Source organism: Carettochelys insculpta, chromosome 22, assembly GCF_033958435.1.
Source record: "Carettochelys insculpta isolate YL-2023 chromosome 22, ASM3395843v1, whole genome shotgun sequence".
In the NCBI taxonomy this organism is placed as follows: domain Eukaryota; kingdom Metazoa; phylum Chordata; order Testudines; family Carettochelyidae; genus Carettochelys; species Carettochelys insculpta.
Window position 1 is genome coordinate 3,935,642 of NC_134158.1, and position 18,793 is coordinate 3,954,434.

At 63.5% G+C, this 18,793-nt stretch overlaps 1 protein-coding gene across 1 annotated transcript in view; it reads left to right on the forward strand.

Annotated features, from left to right (window-relative positions):
* The first annotated feature begins 15,691 nt into the window (after positions 1-15,691).
* Positions 15,692-18,793, forward strand: part of LOC142024976 (uncharacterized) — a 169,847-nt gene continuing 166,745 nt past the window's right edge. The window contains exon 1 of the mRNA XM_075017373.1: positions 15,692-15,854. The gene's annotated coding sequence lies outside the window, so the exon portion shown is untranslated. The remainder of the gene's footprint in view (positions 15,855-18,793) is intronic.

Sequence of the window (18,793 nt, forward strand, 5' to 3'; positions counted from 1 at the left end):
GACCCTGGCAATTGGAGGCCCATCACGCTAAGCAGCGCCCTTTACAAACTATATGCCAGCTGCTTAGCCGCCAGGGTTACGGATTGGGCAGTTGGTGGCGGTGCTCTCAGCTCCGCGCAGAAGGGCTTCCTTTCTTGTGAGGGCTGTTACGAGCATAACTTTTTGCTCCAGGCGGCCATTGCGGAGACGAGGAGATCCCGGGGCCAGTGTGCCGTGGCCTGGCTGCACTTGGCTAATGCCTTTGGCTCCGTTCCTCATCAGCACATTTTCGATGTTCTCGCAGAGTTTGGGATCCCAGACAGCTTCCTGATCATCCTCCGTGATCTTTATAAGGACTGTGTTACAACCATCCTCGCGGCTACCGGAGAGGCCGCCCCCATCCACATCTATCGGGGCGTCAAGCAGGGTTGTCCTCTCAGCCCGATTATTTTTAACTTGGCCATGGAGCCGCTTTTGCGGGCCATCTCCAGCGGTGGGGATGGGCTGGACCTTTTCGGCGTCCGGGTCGACGTGCTGGCGTACGCCGAGGACCTGGTCCTGATTGCTGACAGCGATGAGGCTCTCCAGCGAATGCTCCACGTCGCCGGTCTGGCTGCCAAGTGGATGGGTTTGCGCTTCAATGCAAAAAAAAATGCGCCTCCCTCCATGTCGACGGCAGCCTGAAGACACTCGCTAGGCCCACCGTGTTCTCTGTACAGGGCCAGCCCATGATCCCCCTGGAGGAGGGCCAGTTTTACCAACACCTGGGCACGCCGACGGGGGTCCGGATCCAGGGCACGCCTGAGGGCATCATCTGCGGGATTTTGAAGGACGCCGAACGCCTCGATGATTCCCTCCTCACACCAGGGCAGAAGATCGATGCACTCAATACATTCCTCATCCCACGCATCTGCTTTACCCTCCATGGCTCTGCGGTCGCCAAGGTCCCCTTGAATAAAGCAGACAAGACCATCCGTCACCTGGCCCGGAAGTGGATGTATCTCCCTGTAACACGTCCCACGACGCCCAGCCCCTTGGTCTAGGGCGGGCGGCAACAAACAAAAAGGGGGTTAGGGCACCAGCCCGTACTCAGTTCAGGCAGTTAGCTGCTCACCGCTACCACCATACGGGCCCCCAGCCCTCCGTCTAGGGCGGGGCAGCAGTTCAGAAGAGTTGTATAGTTCTGGGCCCAGCCCTCAGTCCAGGGCAGGGCAGCAGTCCCACGTAATAATACAGTTCTGGGCCCGGCCCTCAGTCCAGGGCAGGGCAGCAGTTCACAAGAGTTAAGCACCAGCCCAGCCCTCAGTTTGGGGCGGGGCAGCAACACAAGGGTTACAGACAGGCTCAGCAGGGGCTGAGCCTGTCAGGGAGGGGGTAGGGGGTCGCAGGCCCTCCCACTCCACTGCGACCCGGCCCAGGGGGTCGCTCACATGCAACCCCGGCAGTGGGGATCCAGACCGCAACACACTGCCATTGGTTCGTGAGCGACGTTCCCCGGGCCACTTCCTACCTCACCCTCTGTTGGCGGCAGGTCCCAGTCCATCTGGTCAAGGGGTCCTCCTAGGTCGGTCTCCTCCTGGTCATCCACCTTTGGGGGCTCCGGCCAATCGTCCATAACAACGTCGTTAGGGTAGTCAGGCGGCGGCAATACAGGAGGCACAGAGCAGTCCTGGGTCTGAGCGCTGTAAGGGTCTGCCAGGACTCCAGGGCAGCGGCTCCCAGGGCCTCTTCCAAGGCAGGGGGTCTCCGGCGGCAGGAAGGTCCTGGTAGGTCCGGGTAGTCTCCTTGGGGCATACGGACCCGGGATTGGGTGGAGCCTCTGGGGGCCTGTTCCTCCGGCCGGGCCAGGCAGCCACAGGCCCTTTCCCTTCAGCCCCGAGGAGCTCCTGCAGGCCCGTCCTCCCTGCCCGGAGGCCCAGCCCCGAATGGTTCCTGGGTCCCGCCTTTGGCTCTTCTAGCCCTTGGCCTCACCCTCTGAGGGGCGGGCCTCTAGTCTCCTGACTCTGGCCCCACCCACCAGGGCCTCTGCAGAGCTTCCCCGGCCTCCGGGTCTGCAGGAGGCCAGCTGCAGGTGCTCCTGCAGGGCTGCTGCTGCTGCCACCGCCGCCGCCGTGGGACCCTCTCCCACGGCTGGAAGGCGAGCATCTGGGGGCTGGCGGGCCTTGGCTGGCTGAAGCCCCCACAGGGCTGCCTTCCCCCCCCCCCCCCCCTTTCTGGGGTCAGCCTCCCTCCTGCCTCGGGCAGGCAGGGTCTATCTTCTCCCCCCAACCCTCACCCAGTCCTTTTAGGAACTGCTGAGTGGGTGGAGGGTGGGGGCCTCTTGCCCCCTGCCCTACAGCAGGGGGCCCCCCCCCCCTTCTTCCATCTTTTGGGGGAGACACTGCTGGCCCCCATTTGGGCCCACCTTCCATCCAGCAGCTGCTGCATCCTCACCACCTGGAGAAGGTAGGGGGCTCTCTCAAAGCGGCGGTTGGGCTCCCTCCACACAGCCTCCTGTGGAGTGGCTTGGGGAGGGGTGAGCTTGGGCAGGGCCCCTCTCCACCGGGGCTCCGGGGGGAGCTGCATAGCCAGGGGTGGGGTGTTAGGGCGTGGCCCCTGCCCCACCCCTGCAGCCACCCCCCCCTCCTACTGCCCCCCCCACACCCAGCTGCCGCTGGGGCCCCCTCCACCTGGGCCCCTCCAATCAGCTGCCCCTGCCTTCTCCCCTGCCATCTCGAGGCTCTGCAGCAGCAGCTGCTACGGGCCCACCCCTCAGGCGCACGTGGGCACACCCCTCCCCCCATTAACCCCGCCATCCCCCTTAAGTGGGCTGTGCCTCCTCCCTGCCCCCCCACGTGCCCACGCCCCTTCCCCCCCCCTTTTTTCTGTTTACTTAAGCGCCTGAGGCCCCCCCACAACCCACACACACACACACAAACTTTGACTCCCTCCACACCCCAGTGCAGAAACAGGAGCCATCTTACCCTCTTGTGCTGGGAGTTGTGGTCTCTCTTCTGTGTCTCCTTTTCCCTGCCCTCACTCCCCTTGCCCTGCCCTTCCCCCATCTGACTGGGTCCTCAGCCCAGCCGGTGGGGGAGGGGCAGCCACGCCTCACTCCTTCCTTCCCTTCCACTCTCCTCCCCCTCCCCCGCTTTCTCTTAAAGGCCCCCACCCCCAATAAACCTTATCCCTCTCCAGACCCACCAATATGGCCCCCACGCCCGCTGGAGGGTCATCTGGTGACCCCTCCCTCCCTCTCCCCTCCACTGTCACCCCTCCTATCCCCGAAATGGCGGCCCACTCGTCCAGGGCTGCCCAGAACATCACAACCACGTCGGCTGAGGGCGCGGGCGCGGGCTCCGGGGCTCCTACTGCCTCCGCCGCGGCGCCCCCTGGCGACCCAGCCCCAAACCCCCCCCCCCAAAAGGGCAGGAGGGGCCAGGGGAAAAGAAAGGGCAAGAGCCCCGCCCGGAAGGCCAAACCTCCCGTGGCGGGGACTCTCCCCCAGGCTGCCCAAACATCCAGTGCAGCCTCCCCTTCTCCCCTTCCCCCTGTTCCCTCCACCGCTCCTGGGGGCCCCGACCTCTCGGCCCCCAGGTCGTACGCCCAGGCGGCGGCCGCCGCCTCGCACCCTACTCCTGCCGCCTCCGCCGGGACTACCATCCCCAACGGTCGCGGCCCCTTCCCCGCGCTCACCAGGAGGCACGGAGTCCGCTGCCTCCTGGTGGCTGCCTCGCCCCACGTGGAGACCTACGTGCGGGCGTTGGCACGGGTGGTGGGGCCCGCGGCCGTGGTGGCGGCCTCCCGGATGTTCGGGAGGATCGTGTTCTTCCTGGCTTCGGAGGCCGCCGCCCAGGAGGCGGTGGAGAGGGGCCTGGCGGTTGGGGGCGTGCACGTGCCCCTGGAGCCGCTGGAGGACCTGGGCGTGCGGGTGGTTTTTTCTTCTGTCCCACCCTTCCTTCCCAACTCTGCCCTTCTGCCTTTCCTCACTGCCCTGGGCCGGCCTTTGACGGTCCTGAGTCCCCTCCCCCTAGGCTGTAAAGACCCCGCCCTCCGGCACGTGCTCTCCTTCCGCCGGCAGGCCCGGGTCCAACTGCCGCCGGCGGCAGCACGGGGCGGGGTGGCCCAGGAGGGGACTATACTGGTGCCCCATCAAGGGGCCCAGTACCGGGTCTTTTACACCCTGGGGGAGGCCCGGTGCTTTATGTGCCGGGCGGCGGGGCACGTCCGGAGGGATTGCCCCCTGGCCCGGCACGAAGGGGAGCCCGGGACCTCCTCCGACCCGGGGGGCGTCAGCCACGAGATCGGCGGCGCCCCGACCGCGACAGGCCCCGGGACCGACCCTCCTCCTCTCGTCCCGGACGGATCCATCGCCGCTCGGGCGTCGGAGGATGCCCAGCCGCATGGTGCCGGGCAAGAAGAAGCAGGCGCTGGCGCCCGAGCGGGCACAAGAGCCGGGCCTGCGGAGGAGAGGGAGGAGGGGCCGGCGGCAGGACCAGAAGAGGGCCCGTCCCGGGGCGGGTCGTCCCCCCCCCTTGCCGCCCCGCCCCCTTCTTACCTCCCTTCCTCCTCGTCGGCCCTGTCCCCTGGCCCCTCCTCCTCTACTGCCCAGCCCGCCTCCTCGGAGGGCTGGGTGCTGGTGGGGGGGAAACGAAAGAAAAGAAGTGCGCGCACCCGGCACCCCGCCCTGTCGGAGGACGGGGTGGAGGCGCCGCGCAAAGCGCTAAAAAGAGCCGCCAGCCCAGACCCACCTGCCGAACCCCCGGCTGCCGATCCTCTGCCGGGGGCGACGGGGGCTGCCGCGGTGGCGGCTGAGAACGGCAACACCCCCTCCGCCCCGGAGCCAGAGCCTCAGGAAGCTGAGAGGGTTTTTTGCACACCCGCGCCCTCCCCTGACACCCCTCCGGCCGCGACCCAGACTACTGCTGTGGAGCGTCCGGAGGAGGTGAGCCCCGGCCTCGCCCTCCTCTCGCAGGAGGTCGAGGCCCTAGGCCTCACCCCGGTGGCCCTGGACGTGGACAGCCTCCTACTGGAGGCCTGTGGGCCGTCCATCCACTCACCCCCACCCCCTCCATTCTCCCCCTCACCGTCTACCAGTGATCCCTCAACCACCGCCTCCCTCTGCCTTGGGACGTCGCAGGAGGCGACCCCCCCCTTAATCAGAGATGACCTCCCCACGGGAGTTGGCCAGCCCCTGGGCACCCTGGGGGAAGCAGAGTTCCCCATGCCCCCCACCTTTGGCCCCGAACCCGAGGACCCCAACACCCACCCCCTCGACCAGTTGGCACTTCCTGCCGAGTATGTCGGCACCTCGCCCCTATCCCCCTCCCCCGCCCCACCATCCGAGGAAGCCCCTCCTCCCGAGGCACCTTCTCTCCATATCCCCGCTCCTGCTCCCATCTTAGCCCCACCACCCGCCATTATCCCCGCACCTTCTCCCAGCCAACACCCCGCCCCAGAACCTGCAATCCTACCCCCCCCAGGCCCTCCTCCCCCTCCACTTCCTCCTCCCCCTCCCCCGCTGCCCCCCCTCCCTCCCCCTCATGAACCTTCCCCTCCCTTGATGAGTCCCATCCCCCCTGCCCTCCCCCCCACCCCCCCTCCTCCTACCCCTCCCCTCGACCCCTGCCCACTCATACCTGCCCCCGAAACCGTAATCCTTCGGGAGGCCCCCCCTACATCGCCCTCTCCCAGCACTTCCGGGGCTGCTCTCCCTCCGCCGCCCTCATCCCCCCCAAAACCAGGCCCCAGTCCCCACCCCAATCCTTTCTCTGGCCGTGGGGCCCAAGGGTACACGAGGCCGACGGGTACTGGAGACCCCGAGGCCTCGGCACCCCATGCGCTGGTGGGAGAGATGCGCCGGTTCTTGGAGGACATTCGCGGCTCCAAGAACAAGGTTGCTCTCGCCCTCCAGCGCTGGGGGGACTTCCACACCATCCTGAAATCCGTGAGGGCCCTTCTTAAGGAGGGCAAGGGGACCGGGAGGAGGGATGCCTCGGCTTACCAACGGGCCCGCAGCTTCCGTGACGCCCTCGTCGCCTTCGGGGTTGGTCACGGTTTGCTGCGTGGCCCCACCGGAGCCGTCGGTACTCCCTCCGGCGAGGATCCTCCCCAGCCCTCCAAATGGCGCCGATCATCTTTGCCACTTTAAATGCCAGGGGCTGCGGGTCGGGTCTCCGTAGGTGCCGAGTGCTCTCCTTCCTTCGGGAGGGGGGGTACTCGGTCACCTTCCTACAGGAGACCTACACTACCCCAGCCGCCGAAGCGAAGTGGCGGCTGGAGTGGGGAGACGGGGTCCACTTTAGTCACCTTTCGGCCCACCGGGCCGGGGTGGCGACCCTGTTCTCCCCAGACCTGCGGCCCGAGGTGCTGGGGAGCGTCGAGGTTGTGCCCGGCCGCCTGCTGTATCTCCGGGTGCGGGTGGAGGGGCTGCCTCTCCATCTCGTCAATGTCTATGCCCCGACACGCCACCCGGAGAGAACTCCCTTCTTCCGGCAGGCGGCAGCCTTCCTCGACACCATCGATCCTCGCGAGTGCCTGGTCCTCGGCGGGGATTTCAACTGCACCCTCGAGGAGCGGGACCGCACGGGGACCGAGCATGGCCAGGCCGCCGCGGGCGTCCTCAGGGAGCTTCTCATCCATCGCTCCCTGGTGGACGTCTGGCGCAGCCACCACTCGGACGACGACGCTGGTTTCACCTGCGTCCGAGTGGTGGGCCATACATCTGTACACTCCCGGTTGGACCGCATTTACATCTCCCGGCACCATCTCTTCCGGGCCCACGCCTCCAGCGTGCGGCCGGCCCCCTTCTCGGACCACCACCTGGTGGCCGTGAAGGCTTCCCTCTCGCTGGGGAAGCGGGGGTCGGCCTACTGGCACTTCAATAACAGCCTGCTGGAGGACGTGGGCTTCGTGGCGTCCTTCCGGGAGTTCTGGCTGGCCTGGCGCGAGCACCGGCGTGCCTTTCCCTCGGCGCGGCGGTGGTGGGATCTGGGAAAGGTGCGCGCGCGGCTCTTCTGCCGCGACTATACTCGGGGGGCCAGCCGGCGGCGGGATGCGTTGATAGGGCAGCTGGAACGGGAGGTTCTTGAGCTGGAGAGGCGTCTAGCCGCCAGCCCCAACGATCCATCCCTCTGTGGCACGTACCAGGAGAAGAGGGACGAGCTCAGGGCCCTCGACGCCCTCCGGGCACAGGGGGCCTTGGTGAGGTCGCGGATCCAACTCCTCCGGGAGATGGACCGCGGCTCCCGCTTCTTCTACGCCTTGGAGAAAAAGAGGGGTGCCGAAAAATACATCCTCTGCCTTCTTGCGGAGGACGGCACCCCTCTCACGGATCCGGTGGAGATGCGCGAGAGGGCCCGCGCCTTCTACGCCACCCTTTTCTCCCCGGATCCGACCGACGCCGACGCCTGCAGGGTGCTCTGGGACCAACTGCCGTCGGTCAGCACGGGCGACCGGGACCGGCTAGAGCTTCCTCTCACTCTGGCCGAGCTCTCGGAAGCCCTCCGCCTCATGCCCACCAACAAATCCCCGGGCATGGACGGGCTGACCGTGGAGTTTTACCGCGTGTTTTGGGACGTCCTCGGCCCAGACCTGCTCAGCGTCTGGGCCGAGGCCTTGCAAAGCGGGGTCCTCCCCCTGTCATGCAGGCGTGCCGTCCTCGCCCTGCTGCCCAAGAAGGGGGACCCCCGCGACCTCAGGAACTGGCGTCCCATCTCGCTCCTCAGCACGGACTACAAGATCATCGCTAAAGCCATCTCCCGTCGCTTGGGGTCCGTGCTGCAGGACGTGGTCCACCCCGACCAGACCTACACCGTCCCGGGCCGTACCATCCTCCATAATCTGTCCTTGGTCCGGGATCTCTTAGAGCTTGGGTGTAGGGACGGCCTGTCGTTCGCCCTCCTGTCCTTGGATCAGGAGAAGGCGTTCGACAGGGTGGACCACGGGTATCTCCTGGGCACCCTGCAGGCCTTCGGCTTCGGACCCCGCTTCGTCGGGTTTCTCCGGGTGCTGTACGCTGCCTCGGAGTGCATGGTCAAGCTCAACTGGACCCTGACCGCTCCGGTCAGCTTCGGACGGGGAGTACGACAAGGCTGCCCGCTCTCAGGACAGCTGTACGCTCTGGCCATCGAGCCCTTCCTCTGTCTCCTTCGTCGACGGTTGATGGGGATGGTGCTTCCAGAGGCAGGGCTGCGGCTAGTCCTGTCGGCGTACGCCGACGACGTGCTCCTCGTGGTTCAGGACCCGGGAGACCTGGCGCGTCTGGAGGCTTGCCAAGCTATCTACTCGGCGGCCTCCTCCGCCCGGGTCAACTGGGTCAAGAGCTCTGGCCTGGTGGTCGGGACTGGATGGCAGACGAGCCGCCTCCCGCCCGCGCTTCAGGCCATCCGGTGGAGCGCGGGTCCGCTGCTCTATCTAGGCGTCTTTCTATCCGCCACGCATCCCTCTCCGCCGGAAAACTGGCAGGGTTTAGAGGGCAGGGTCGCTGAGCGGTTACGGAGGTGGACAGGGCTGCTCCAGTGCCTCTCCCTGCGGGGGAGAGCACTGGTGCTGAACCAACTCGTCCTGTCCATGCTCTGGTACCGCCTCAGCACCCTGGTCCCACCCCCGAAGTTCCTGGACCAGCTCCAGAAGTTAATCCTGGAGTTTTTCTGGCCAGGACTGCACTGGGTCTCTGCAGGGGTACTCCACCTCCCCCCGGAGGAGGGAGGACAGGGCCTGACTTGCATGCGCACTCAGGTCCATGTCCTCCGCCTCCGGGCCCTGCAGGGACTTCTCAACGCCAACACCAACAGTGCAGATAGTCCGGCTTGGAGTACGCTGGCGCATGCTTTCCTCCGCCGTCACCGAGGGCTCCGATACGACCGGCAGCTCCTTTATTTATCTTGGAGAGACCGTCCGCGAGGCCTCTCGGAGCTGCCGGCCTTCTACCAGGACCTCCTCCGCACTTGGCGGCTGCTCGCAGCCTCCAGGTCTTTAGGGGCCACCACGGGGGAAGACCTCCTCGCGGAGCCCCTGCTACACAACCCCCACCTTCGTGTGCAGGCGGCGGAGTCTCCCGTGGTGCGCCGGAGGTTGGTCCTAGGTGGAATCACCAGGGTCGGAGACCTCCTGGACTACGACCGGGGAGACTGGATGGAGGCCCCGGCGCTCGCCCAGCGCATGGGGCTCTCCTGCCTACGCTCTCCCCGTCGCGTACTCGAGGAGGTGAAGGCCGCCCTGCCGCCCACTGCTCACGTCTACCTCGGCCGGGTCCTGCGAGAGGGTGCGCCCCGCCCCCCTCTCACTCCTAGCCCTCCGGACCTCTCCGTGGGCCCCCGGCTTCGCGATCCTGCCCGCCCCCCTCCCCTCCACCACCCCAGCCGGCTGCATACCTTGCAGCCGGTCCCCTTCCGAACCGCGCCTAGACACCTTCTGTACGCGCTCGTGCTTCACACGCTCCACTTCCCCACCCTCGTGTCCCGCCCCGACCACAAGTGGCGGGACCTCTTGCCGTCATCGGAGGGTGGGGAGCCCCGGTGGGCCAGCCTCTATTCCACCCTGGTCCCGCGGCCCACCGGGGACATCAGCTGGAGAATCCTCCATGGAGCGGTGAGCACGGGCGTGTACCTGGCACGGTTCACCCCCATCCCAGACACCTGCACCTTCTGCGGCATGAGGGAGAACCTGGCGCACATCTACGTTGAGTGCGCCAGGCTGCAGCCCCTCTTCCGGCTCCTCCAGAACCTCCTCTTGAGGTTCTGGCTGCACTTCTCCCCGCACCTCCTTATCCTGTCACACCCTGTCCGCGGCCCCACAAAGTCGCGGGACCTCCTCGTCTGCCTCCTCCTGGCCACGGCCAAAATGGCCATCTACAAAACCAGGGAGAGGAGGCTGGCAGAGGGGGCGACCTGCGACTGTGGGGCCTACTTCCGTTCCTCCCTTCGCTCACGAATCCGAGCGGAGTTCCTCTGGGCGGCGTCCACCAACTCCCTGGACACCTTCGAGGAGCGGTGGGCGCTGTCCGGGGCCCTCTGCTCGGTATCCCCTTCCGGCTCCCTCGTTCTAAACCTTTGACCCTCACTCCCATCCCTGTTTTTTTCCTTTGTTGTCCCCCGTATTTATTTGGTGACTGGGTTTTTAGTGGGCCCCCCCTCACTGTGAGAGGGGCCTTTTAGCCGTGGGCAGGACATGCCTGCCCACACCTCTCCCCCAGGAACACCAATAGGTGCAGGAGGCCAGACTGACTCACTACAGGAACCAACATCATTACAACCGGAATGTTTTACACGAGGGAGCCCCGTGTAATCAATGTCTGATGCAGCGATGGCGACTGCCCGGTCCCCCACAGCAACCCAGAGCCTTGGGGAGGTCTCACAGCTCCCACACTGAGGGTCACCATAAATTGTGGTTTCACAACGAGGTGTTTACAAGGGAGCAGATCTCAGGGCTGACTCGCTCCCCACGAGGCTTTGCCTGGCAGGTGTCACACACGCGCCCTTTGCATCCCCATGCAGATGAGCTCTGGCGGACACGCCCCTCCCAGCCTGCAGCAGCGTTGCGTTCCCGCCGCCGCACCCCCTACCTATGGGCTGTTGTTACTATTAAACACCAATGAAAAGTCCGTTCCGAAGGAGCAGTCGGGGCCTTTGCACAATCTGCGCATTTAAAACAATCCCCAGGGCTTTGCAGTGTCACAGCACAAGCCCAGGGGAAAGTGCAGCTGTGAGCACGAGGCAGCTCCGCCCCCCAGGGACCGCCCAGCGCTCCGCCCAGTCCCTCCTCCCCGGCTCAGCAGCTGGTCCTGCCCCTGCACATGCTCCGCCCTAGGGCTCAGCGGGAGGCACAGGCGTCCCCGGGAGCATCGCCGCAGCCGATTCCGGTTTGTGCTCGAGCCCTTGCTGAGCGGTGGAGCCGCAGCCCGTCTGTGCGCCTCAGCCCCCACCCCTGGGTCCGGCCGCGGCCCTCACGCGCACATGGGGGAGCAGAACAGAACGTGCAGCTGGAATCTGAACCCCCTTTTGTGTGCAGCTCCCGGCACTGCCCACAGACCGTCCCGCCTGCCTTGGGAATGGGCCATCGCTCTCCCCCCGGCCGCTCTGCGCCCACAGAGGCCAGAGCTAAAGCATCCCGGCTCTGCAATGGCCAGTGACGGGCGTCGCTCCCGGGGAGCCGAGGGGAAGCCGCTCTCCCAGGGTACCCGGCCGGCGCGAGCTCCACACCGGTAACGTCTGGAGTGATGCTGAGGGTGAAGCGTCGTCCTCGCTGTCGGACACACACAGCTGAGTTCTACGAGCTCTGGGCCCGGCGATCCCCCCGCACTTATGGGTGTAAAGCCGCCGCGATGGGCCCCAAGGCCTTGGAGCTCCGCGGAGAACCAGCCTGTTGTCTGGGTGACTGCTGGGTGCTGGCGTGTGCGCTGGGAGGGGAACAGCCACACGGCTCCCAGCACTGGGCCCAGTCCAGTCTGGGCCCCTCACCTGCTCAGGCTCCCCAGCCTTGTACTGCAGCCCAGCGGGGGCTTTTCCTCGGCTTCACACACCTGCCTGACAGCCGCGCACAGGTGCTCGCGCTGGGCGATCGCTTTGCTCCAGGCGAGCAGCCGAGGTGACTGGTGAGAGGGGCCTGGGGGCCCAACGACCATGTGATCCCCCCACAGCCTGGGGAAGGGCCGGGACAAACCCCTCCTGCCTCACTCCCGGGGGGGTTTGGCGCCCGGCACCTCTGGAAATCCCACTGGGCCCCATCTGCAGCTTTAGACTTTAAACCCCCCTGGAAGCTCTGGGCCTGAGTGAGCTGCTGCCCGGGCGCCGGTTTTGAGCTGGAGCCTCTGGTTGAAAAGGAAACTGGCGGTGTCCAGTCAGCGCCCAAAGTCCAGGCACCAGCAGCGACCGGCCCCGACATGGGCTGGGGCGAGGGAGCGGCAGTGCTGGGAGGGGTCAGTCTGTGCCGCGGGGTCACTGCCATGGACAGAGATTCCCTGCGGCTGCGCTGGGAGGGGGCAGATTGTCAGGGGAGCCGCGTTTGTCCCCCCGGGGGTGGTACCAGGGCAGAAATAAGGGTGGGGGGGGGGGGCCCGGAGAAGGTGCGGGTGAAAGTGCAGAGATGGGACCTGTCAGTCACATTGTAAAATGAGACCTCGCCCGCCTCGTAGTCCAGGAAAACCCCCACCTGGCCGGGCCTGGCGCTCGCGTGGAGGTGGAGAGGCAGCTGGTGGCGTGGGAGTTCCTGGCTGAACAAGAGCGCCTCCTGCTGGCCCGGCTGGGAGAGGTGGCCCCGGAGATCGGGCGGTGGGGGGAGGAAAATGCCACCCAGCTGGGGGAGAAGATTTCCAGGCCCGGCGCCCTCAACACACAGCTGGAGGGGACGTGTCAGCAGCCGGCGCTGGAGCTGCTGCAGGGGAGAGGGCGCTGGATGTGCCCAGGGCCCTATTAAGGAGAGGACTGAAGTTCCGAGCCCAGAACCATTCAAGTAGAATTTCTTTTAGAGACACGTAAAGTACCTGCTCCAAAATCTCTGTTACTCTGTGAGGGGGCAGAGAACTTGTAGCTGATTTTGAAGGACGCACATCTTAGGGGCACAGCGGGGCCATTGCTCTGCGGCGCAGCACTTGATTCTTCAGGCACCATTTTTGTACGAGACATTCCTAGTGCTCCCTCAGAGTCCAGCTAATGAGCATCACCGCTAGTTCGGACCAGTGGGAATCGGGCCTGGATCGCTTACGGCGGGTCAATGCCCTGACAGGACAACCAGCAGCGAATTTGCGCTTCACACTTATAAACCAAGTTGCGATGTACTTCGGGCGGCCGCCCCTGCTCTACTAGTCGGACAATGGCCATTTATTCCCATGTTTCCACAAGGAGGTGGAATTGGCATGATTAACCGCTCCTTTGCCCATAACCTGGTGCATGATGGGATACAAGGGCTGGTCATTAACAGTCCGCTCCATCATGGCATTCCTTGTACTCCGCCCCACTGCGGCTCCCTTCGCTAGTGGGTGTGTTGAGGGCAGCAGATGTACAGGGAATCACCAGCTCCCGGGGTTGCCAAATGACACCTTCAGTTTAAAATAGTGAACAATTGGCGGTAGATGGTGTTTCCAGAGAGCCCAAGTCATGTTAAAGACGCGGCCGTTTACTGCCCCTTCACCGCAATAGATGGCACCAGGGCAGTGGTGGGCAGTAGGGGGATTTTCAACTCCTACTAAGAGAATCTTTGACTCTACCCACAACCCCCACAACCAAGTTCAGTCTGCACAGCACGTTTATAAGATTCGTGCATTTTTCTGCAGCCACCTGATTCAATAATTAGGTTAACTTTAATATTCCATCTACAACAGGTTGCAAAAATAGTTGCTAGCTCAGCCCTGTAAATTACTGCAGATTCGTGTAGCATTTACAATTCTGAACAAATTGCCTTCAATTGTCTGTCGCGTAAATGTCAGTAGGAAGGCTGTGATTGTGTATTAAAACTTGTACCAAGATAAGCTATGGAGATAAGTTGGTGTTTAACAGAAAGATCACATTCCAAACAAGCACTGGATCTGTCATCTGTTTTACAGTCTTACGAATGATAAGATTTTCTAGAGTGTCCATCATTACCACTTCGATCAATCGTCCTTTGTAAAATTAAACTATATATAAGAGAACAATATGAATATTCATTTGTCATCATTTTAGCTATAAATTGTCATCAATTATCTTATTCTAACCTACAAAAGTCTCATTTAAATAGAAAAATCTGATTGATTTTTTTCAAAGTTTTAACAAAGTAGCTAGTAATATAATATCTCGTAGTCTGGTAGTATCATTTCATATAGAACATGGATGGAGACTCATAAATCTATTTGCCCTATGCAGGGTAAAATGAAGAAACCAAAATGTAGGTGGGAGAAGGTGAAAGCGAAGAAAGAGGAAGAGAATCAAGGGAAGACATTGCTAGCTACGACAAAGAGACGTACGGACTTTTGTTCTTGGCAAACAAGAAGTGAAGGCAGGGGCACTGCAAAGGATACGGATACATTAGTGACTGTGACCCCGGCTTCAGAGGCAAGTGACACCTGAGAATTAGTAGGCAGCAGTGACATTGCCAGTGGGGAACCTAAGCAGAAACCTGCGTTGAACAATCTGGGAAGCTGAAGTTTCCCGCTGATCTAGGACAGTGGAATGTGTGGGTAGGTTTGTGTGAATACTTTTGCATGAAAGGGGTAAATCAAAGTCAGCACATGGATGGTAACTTTGATGCTTCTGAGAGACCATTCCCTGGTGAAAAGGTCAAGCGCCGGTCTGCACAAGCATTGGTTTCTCCAGAACAGCACAATGGTGAGCCAGTGCAGTGCGAATCATTCTGTGCGCCTTGTAAGTCATTTGCAAATGTGTACGAAAGAGCACGCCCAGCTGGGAAAGGAAATGACTAGAAATCACAGGAGTCCCGGAGCTCCCACCCGCCAAACCTGTCCTGAGCCCGGCCCCGCCCACAGCCTGTGTCCCCACCCAGACTCTCACAGCCCCGCCCCCAAACCTGTCCTGAGCCCGGCCCCTCCCACAGCCTGTGTCCACACCCAGACTCTCATAGCCCCGCCCCCAAACCTGTCCTGAGCCCGGCCCCGCCCACAGCCTGTGTCCTCACCCAGAGCTCTCACAGCCCCGCCCCCCCACCTGTCCTGAGCCCGGCCCCGCCCACAGCCTGTGTCCTCACCCAGAGCTCTCACAGCCCCGCCCCCCCACCTGTCCTGAGCCCGGCCCCGCCCACAGCCTGTATCCCCACCCAGAGCTCTCACAGCCCCGCCCCCAAACCTGTCCTGAGCCCGGCCCCGCCCACAGCCTGTGTCCTCACCCAGAGCTCTCACAGCCCCGCCCCCCCACCTGTCCTGAGCCCGGGCGACCGACGCCAGCAGAAGGGTCCCTCCAGGGATTGAGCAGGAGCTGAGGGGAAGGCGGACTCTTGTGGCTAACGGCCAATAGCGAGACAGGTTAGGATTTTTTGGCCACTGAGGAAACGAGATTGGCTCGGTCTAGCCAATGGTCGTGAGGATTGCCTGGATTGACATTCTTGTCCACAGGGCGGGATCAGAACGGGCGACCAATGGCAGGGAGGGCCGAGCCAACTGCTCAAAATCGGACGGGGATTGGTTATTCTAACGACCAATGGCGGATCGGGGAGGCAGGATGACAGCCAATGGGGGAGCGGGGTGGGGCAATTCAAAGGCGCGCGGGACTGCAGCAGAGGACGCTGGTTGCGGTGAGGCGCTGCCGCAGGGGTGGGGGTGTCGGTTGGCCCCCGGGCCGGGCCCGCGCTGGGCGAGGGATGAGCTGGGCGGGGCCATTGACCGCACGAGGCGCTGCCGCGGGAATGCCCGGGGGGGGGGGGGGGGCTGAGCTGCGGGGGACAAACGCCCCGCCCCCCACCGTGGCGCTGGAGCCCGAGGCTGGGGGCGGAGCTCAGTGTCTGGTTCCCGCCTCTCCCGGGGGACGGGGCCGGAGCCGGAGGGTTTTTCCTCTCCCCGCCCCAGAACGTTCTCGGCGGCGCTGGAGCGGCCCCGCCCGCGGGGGTGGGTGTGAGCAGAGCCCGGCGCTGCCCCTCCCCCACGGGCCGGTCCCACCCGCAGCGACCCCCCCCACCCCCCGGGCCGGGCGCGGAAGGGGCGTTACTGCAGCTCCGGTCCCGACCCCGGCCGCGAGCCGGGGGGTTTCTCCCCCCTCCGGCCTATCTGCCGATTACGTCACTTCCTCTCCACCGGCCCTGGCCCCGCCCCCGCGCTCAGCCTGGCCGGCGCAGCTCCTACTGGAGGCGGGCGGGGTCCGGGGGAGCCGCGCTGGGACTCGCCGGCCGCGTGTGCGGCTCCGGCAGCGGAGGGGTTAACCGGGGTCCGGCGGGAACGTCCTGCGGCTGCCCGGAGCCCCCCGAGCCGCCGCCAGGTGAGGGGGGGCCCGGCCGGGCCGGGCCGGGAAGTGACTCCACCCCACCCCCCGTTTGTGTCTCGGACCCTCCGTGCGGGGCCCCCGCGCCAGCGCCTTCCCCTGGTCCCGGCCGGGCCGCCCCGTTCTCCGGCCGCTCCGCCTCGTCCTGCCGCCCGCGCGGCCCCGCCCCGCCCCGCCCCCCCCCCCTCGCAGCGGCGCCTGGTTCGCCTCGTGCTGCGGGCGGCTCGCGGCGCTGGGCCCCGCGGGGAGCAAAGAGGCGCCGCCCCAGCGCCCCGCACTCGCCCCCGCCCGGCTCCGGGGCGTCGGGAGAGGAGAGGGGGGCGGGGGCTGTGACGCGGGGCTGCTCCCTTCCTCCGGGCTTGTCCCCGTGGTGTGTCACTAACCACGTGACGTGTCCGTGGGACACACTCCAGTGCGCAGCAGTGCTGGGGCTCAGGCCGTGTCCGGAGAGAAACGAGGACGGATTTGGGATCTGACTTGTGCAAGGTGGTTCTGAGAGACTCGAGCGTTTCCCCAAATGTGCGTGTGCAGCACGTGTGCCCCAGGGAGCGAGTGTGGGGAGCCGGGGGATGCGGAGCGGCTTCTATCCCTGTCTGAAATGTCTCCATTGCCCTTCTCCCCTGCCAGGCGCAGAGCACCCACGTCCGGCTCCAGAGCAGCCCCGGACCTGCAGAGACAGAGCGAGGACATGGCGGTGGCGGCGGAGCTGGTGACCTTGGAGGATGTGTCTGTGTGTTTCTCCCAGGAGGAATGGGGGCTGCTGGCCCCGGGGCAGAGAGCCCTCTACAGGGAGGTGATGCAGGAGAATTACCAGACCGTGCGCTGGCTGGGTGAGGAGTCCTGTCCCTGGGGGTGTCACAGGCTGTGTGGGCTCCGCAGCAGCTGGGTTGGCTTTGGTTCAGGGTCCCTCCCTGCCCCTGTCCCCAGTGTCAGGGGTGTGAGCCCCAGGAATCACTGGCTCCCCTGTGAGAGACTGTCCCCTCCACGGTCCCTGCCAGGGGAAGCAGGTTCAGGGACATGGCAGTGGTGCTGCTCTTCCCACAGCCCAGGTCTCCGTGTGCTTCCCACCATCTGCCTTGTCTGGATGTGTGAGTGGAGGGGCCCAGGCAGGAACGGCAGGTACCAGAGCTGTGGGGCTGGGGCCGGCTGCTCTTCATGCCTGTAGGGCACCCCTGGGGACAGCGTACTGCACCCCTGCTAGCACCTACCATTTAGGGGGAGTTCTTGAACAATCAAGCACAAATTCCCAAACAGACACACCAGCTCTCCCATGTACAGTAGTTTGCTTTCTCAGAAGTCACTGGTGGGTACCAGACGCAGGACAAACCGGTTATGAGTAACGTGTGCCCCAGTTTGGATGCAATGTTGCTCCCCGTAGGTCTCATAACACACCTCATCCAGTGTCCTCGGCCTGCATTGATATTGGGGGTTTTGAAGATAGTTGGGAGGTGCCAGCTAGGTCATGTGACAGCTGGTGGGGCCAAACCTGGGCAGTGGGTAGTAAAACTGTGAAGGCAAAAGCGCAGCTAGAATCTCAGCAGGAGGTTGTGGGGGAGGCAGAGATGGGAGATGTAACTAACCCCCTCCAGCTGCACTTCTGCCATTCTCCTTCCCGCACCGAGGGAAACGCACTGGGTGCGGCTGGAAAGTGAGTCAGCAACAAGGCCGTGATGCAGGAGGAAAGTGGTAAACTACGCAGAGAAGCTGCTGCTGGCAGAGTAGAACTGAGGCAGTGGAGAGGGAGCCCAGCTGCAACAACAGCCACATCCCCCAGAGAGCAGCACAGCCAAACACCACCATGGCCGGCTGCAGGAACAGCAGCTCTTGTGGGTCGCTGGCAGGGCCCACCCAGCCACAGGCAAGCAGGGGTCGCAGAACAGGAGCCTCGGCAGTGTCTGAAGCAGCCAGCCCGGGACTCGGACAACTTCCTCTGCCTCCTGCTGGTTCAAGTAGTTCATCAGAGCCGAAGAGCTGGAGGAACCAGGTCCCAGCCAGGAGCTTTGTGGACAGAGCCCTTGGGGAGCCAGAGCTCTGCCAGAGCCTCTCTCTCCAAGTTCCAGTGATCTGCCCTGTGGCAGCTGCAGTCTGAGCCGTGTCTGCGGGCCTCGGTTTCGGCCCTGCCAGCCCTCACTGAGCTCACGTTTTGAGTCCAGCAGAAACACAGAGAAGTCCTGTGGCATCTTACAGACTAACTGATGTTCTGGAGCATCAGCTTTTGTGGGAAAGGCCAAATTCACCAGATGCACCAAGTGGAAATTCCAGAGGCCAGTAGAAGTAAACAGGCACAAGAAGAGGAGGGAGTCCCACCAAAGAAGAAGGCCAGAGTCAATGAGAGCAAGTCTGTCATGGAGGATGTAGCCCATTTCCAGCAGCTGATGTGGCGGTGTGAAAGCCAGAGCAGAGAAACTGCTTTTGCACTTGGCCAGCCATTCCTGGTCTGTGTTCAATCCTAAATAGATGGGGTCACACTTGCAAATGAATTGCAGCTCTGCAGTTGCTCTTTGAGGTTTGCTTTCGACATTTTCACATTGCAGGATGGCTACTTTTAAATCTGCTCCTGAGCGTCCCAGGAGGTTTTGTATGTTACTGTTCCTGGTATCTGATTTGCATCCATTTATTCTTTGACATGGAGACTGTCCAGTTTAGATGTGCAGGCGAATAAGCTCCGCTGGTTAAAATAAAATTAGAATATAAGTGGAGATACACATGTAGATCTGGAAGGGACCTCAGGAGGTCATCTAGTCCAGTCCCCTGCCCTCTTCGCAGGACCAAGCACCGTCTCTGACATCTATTTGCCCCAATTGCTCAATGGCCTCGTCAAGGATTGAACTCACAACCCTGGGTTAACCCTGGGTTAAGCAGGTGTGGTAGTGTCATTGGTGGGTAGAGATGGCACGGAGGTATGTGGAAGGGTGTGGTTTGTGATTTACAGTGTT